This window comes from Sceloporus undulatus, chromosome 8, assembly GCF_019175285.1.
Source record: "Sceloporus undulatus isolate JIND9_A2432 ecotype Alabama chromosome 8, SceUnd_v1.1, whole genome shotgun sequence".
NCBI lineage: Eukaryota > Metazoa > Chordata > Lepidosauria > Squamata > Phrynosomatidae > Sceloporus > Sceloporus undulatus.
Genome location: NC_056529.1, coordinates 31,021,335 through 31,025,723, shown reverse-complemented (window position 1 = coordinate 31,025,723; position 4,389 = coordinate 31,021,335). Strand labels below are relative to the sequence as shown.

Genomic DNA, 4,389 nt, shown 5'->3' with positions numbered 1-4,389 from the left:
CTGTAGACAAAATGGAACCATATGTATGAACTCTTTGAGACAGATGTTTGTGGTACTTTGACAGCCAATATGATCCTAGACTGCATCAAGGGGAGCATAGTGGCTAGACAAAGGGAAGTCATAGTACCACTGTTCTGCTTTGGTCACTTTGCCCAGGTGGAATACTGCGTCCAGTTCTGGGCACCACAGTTCAAGGAGGACATTAACAGTGGCATCTCTAGTCTTGATAACACCCGGTTTAGGGGGCTGCCCCACCCTCCCCTCCCACTGCCTTGTTCACCTGCCCACCTCCCCAGTCAACCAGCTGCCTGCCACACATAGTAGCTACACCACAGTAGCTGCAGTGATGGCCTGCTCTCCTCTCCTCCACTCCCGCTGTTTCACTCACTCGTTCACTTGTCCAGCCACTGCCCATCCAAGGCAGGAGGCAGCGGTCAAGTGGGGCACCAAGAGGCAGCGGAAGGGGGCCCTCACCCCTCCTCTCCACTGCCTCAGCTTCGTCCTCCAAAGCAGAACAGTGGTACCCTTGATCTAGCCACTATGCTAGAAAGAATTGGGGCAGCAGAGACGCCATGAGGGGCACGTTTGCCCCTCCTATGCTGCCTGGTGGCACAGTGGGTAAAGGCCAGTCCTGCAGCTACAAGGTTGTGAGTTCGATCCCAGGGCTCCAAGGTTGACTTAGCCTTCCATCTTTTTGTAGGTCAGTAAATTGGTCCCCAGCTTGTTGGGGGCAATTGGCTTACAGACTGTAAAGCTCTTAGAGAGTGCCGAGTTCATTGATAAGCGGTATAGAAATATAATTGCTATTGCATACACACACCCTGCAATGGACAAAAGGCTCAAATGGGCATCGTCCCTCCTCTAAAGTATGGCCCAATGCCGTCCTAGTGACAGACACCTCTGGATATTGACAAGCTGGAGTGGGTTCAGAAGAGGGAAACCAAAATGATGAAGGGTTTGGAAACCGTGCGGTATAAGGAGCATCACTCCTCTATCCAGGGGGTCACCATAACATGAGGAACTGCATTAAAAGGTCGCAGTGTCAGGAAGGTTGAGAACCACTGCCATAGGGAAATATTTGCCCATAGAGAATCACCGGGGAATACTTACCTATAGAGAATCATTGGAGAACATTTGCCCATAGAGAATTACTGTGGGAAACCTGTCCATAAAGAACCTTAGGGGAATAACTGCCCACAGAGAATCATTGCAAAATACTTGCCCTGATAGAGAATCAGTGGGGAATACTTGCCCACAGGGAATCATTGCAACATTCTCCAATGATTCCCTATGGGCCAATATTCTGCAATGATTCCCTATGGGCATGTATTCCGCAATGATTCTCAATGGGAAGCCCTGTCATTTCATGTAGTACTATGCTTCCTCCTAATAGGCACTAATGGGAGGCGAGGGGAGGAACCGAGTTCTTGCTTTCTTTGCCAAGAGCCTGCCCTCTTCCTCTGCTTTAGAGCTGGAGGCAGGGCCCTCCAAAGTCTGCAACTCTGCTCTCCACGTCGTTTGGAGAAAGTGAAAGCCAAGCAGAAAGCAAGAAGAAGAAGAGGAAGGGGAAAGGGAAAGGGAAGCTGTGGGGCCCTGGGGTCCCTGCCCCACTGCCTCTGGACCTCCAACTCCTCCAGGGAAGAAGAGATAAAAGGCAGGTAAGGATAAAATGCTTGGAGGCTAATAGTTTGAGGACTGAAGGCAAAAAAAGGTTCATGGCTGGGAAAGAAACCTTTATGCATTCTACCAATAACCCCCAACCTCCTCCATAGCTTATTATTATTATCATTATCATCATTGTTATTATTAAATTTTATTTATCGAACACCGTAGGTTTGCACGCCGCTGTGCTATATTAGCAGCCAAAATGCAGAGAAAGGCCTATAGTCTAAAAACTAAAAAAGGAAGTTAATAAAAGAACATCGCTGCACCCCTCTTTTTTCCTTTCTTTCTTTCTTTCTTTCTCTCCTCCTCTATGGAGGGTTTTTTTTTCCATAGGAGAAGAAGGGATGGAAGTGTTTACAAACAGAGGACCGTGTGGCTGTCTTTCGTAAAACTCCATGAATGGGGACATTGCACCATCGAAAGTCTCATGGTGAAAGTTTTAAAAGAGCTTTTTTTTCCACAGCTGGAGTATCTTGGTCCTGGTCCTTAGCCCAATGCTGAGCCGCTTCTTCTCTTTGTTCCTTTGGGGATTTTCTGGAGTAAGAAAAGAAAAGAAACTACTGGAAGGCTGGGTTGAGAGTGGGCACAACTGGTATAATACCAGCTTTCTCCCAAATTTGGCACACCCTGGAGATGCAACAAGGGGAGACGGTTAAGAGGTGATACGATAGCCCTGTTTAAATATTTGCAGGGATGCCATGTTAAGGAGGGAGCAAGCTTGTTTTCTGTTGCTCCAGAGAACAGAACCTGGAGCAATGGATGCAAGGTATAGGAAAAGAGAGTCCACTTCAACATTAGGAAGAAGCTTCTTTCCTGCTGCTCCAGAGAATAGGATCCGGAACAATGGACGCAAACTACAGTAAAAAAGATTCCACTTTAACATTAGGACGAAGCTTGTTTTCTGCTGCTCCAGAGAATAGAACCTGGAACAAAGGATGCAAGCTACAGGAGAAGAGATTCCAGCTCAACATTAGGAAAAACTTTGTGACAGTAAGGGCTGTTCGACAGTGGAACATACTCCTTTGGAGAGTGGTGGAGTCTCCTTCCTTGGAGGTCTTTAAACAGAGGCTGGATGGCCATCTGTCAGGGATGCTTTGACTGAGAGTTCCTGCATGGCAGAATGGGGTTGGACAGGGACGTAGCCAAGGGGGGGATCTTGGGGTCCGGACCCCCCCTTCCATTAGAAAAATGAATGGTGTGTGCTGCTGCGCCACTGCACCCAAGCCCCATTATAATGGTGGCACTTAGTCTGGACCCCCCCCCCTCCTAAAATCCTGCCTACGTCCCTGGGTTGGACTGAGTGGCCCTTGGGGTCTCTTCCAACTCTATGATTCTATGGTACAATAAATCAAATAGAAATTCACTAGAATAGAATAGATGATCCTTGTGGTCTCTTCCAATACTGTTATTCCCACCATCCCCACCTGCAAGGTCCAGCTGGAGGAAGACTGCCATAGGTCATCTAGCTTCTCTGAGAATTAGAGTACTGAGGGGTAAAGCACCCCGTTTACTCAAAAAGGCAGGGTCACAGTGCTCTGAAAACTGTGCCAACAGTGCCCTTCTCTAACCATTTTATTCATTGCCTTCAGTTCAGTGGGACATACTCTCAGGGAAAGGGGAATAACCTTTCAGCTTGAATTGGACTTCAAACATAACTAGGTTGCAACCTTTGCCCTGCAATGCAAACAAGTTCATCATTGATCTGCTCTAAGAAAAGTCCGAGTTGGAAAAGTACAAATCCGCAGAGCAGGAGGGAGAGTGAAGCTTGGTATTGCTGTTGTTGTTATTCATATCCTTAGCTTCAGTTCTCAAAGTGTAATCTAAATGTAATTTTGATTTCTAAGGATGATCTAGGAATAGTTCTCACACATAGCAGTGTTGTGAGAACACAGATGAAAAAGGCTCTGGTTCAGAGGTATGGACATGTTTAGCACAATGACATCTGAGTCCTGGAATTTGTGAAGAATTCTGTGCATTTTCAGTGTCATGTAAATGTACCATGTACATTTGACCCTTGGTATCCATGGACTTGCTATCCGCTGATTCAAACATCCATGTACGGCAAGCCCGCATTGTCCACAATGGTGGCATGTGCATGTAGACGCACTGCCATTAAATCCTATTGTCCCTAATGGTGGTGCGGCTGCATGCATGCACTATCACTGGAGACAATGAACACTGTTCCTAATGGAGGCACGGCTATGTGCACGTGTCCACCATTTAAGGTCCATTGTCCCTAATGGGAGTACAACTGCATGATGCTCCTCCACTGAGGACAATGGAACTTAAGCATCCACAGATTTTGGTATCTACGGTGGTGTCTGGAATGAATCCACTGCAGATATCAAAGGCCAAGCGTAGTGGTTAAACTGGATCCCACAGTGGGACCACTGACTGCACAAATGGCACAATAATTTGAGCTCATCTATTGCATATCAATCGATTAGCTCCCCAAGCCGTACCAAGCCAAAAGTGTAGAGAGGTTTGTGTGGGCGCTTGTAGAATGTTTGCCTGCACTTGTGCAACCTCTGAGAAAGAACAGTTCTTGTGCAACTGTGTGTATTGTAGTGTAGAGCTCCAAAAGAATCTCAAGTTTAATCGAGGAATTGGCTTCTAATCATGTGCTAAATTGATCCCCCTTATCTCTAAGAAAGCAACCCACAATCTATGTTGGAGAGAACAATTGCAATAGCTCCAGGGGCCCCTTCCCATGGGAAAAAAAAA

At 46.8% G+C, this 4,389-nt stretch overlaps 1 protein-coding gene across 2 annotated transcripts in view; it reads left to right on the top strand.

Moving 5' to 3' along the window:
- The first annotated feature begins 1,467 nt into the window (after positions 1–1,467).
- LOC121937570 (acyl-coenzyme A synthetase ACSM5, mitochondrial-like) overlaps positions 1,468–4,389 on the top strand; it is a 15,114-nt gene continuing 12,192 nt past the window's right edge. Inside the window, exon 1 of one of the 2 annotated variants that reach the window (XM_042480884.1) lies at positions 1,468–1,654. The gene's annotated coding sequence lies outside the window, so the exon portion shown is untranslated. Of the gene's footprint in view, positions 1,659–4,389 lie in introns of both variants that reach the window. The other variant, XM_042480883.1, reaches the window with a different exon arrangement.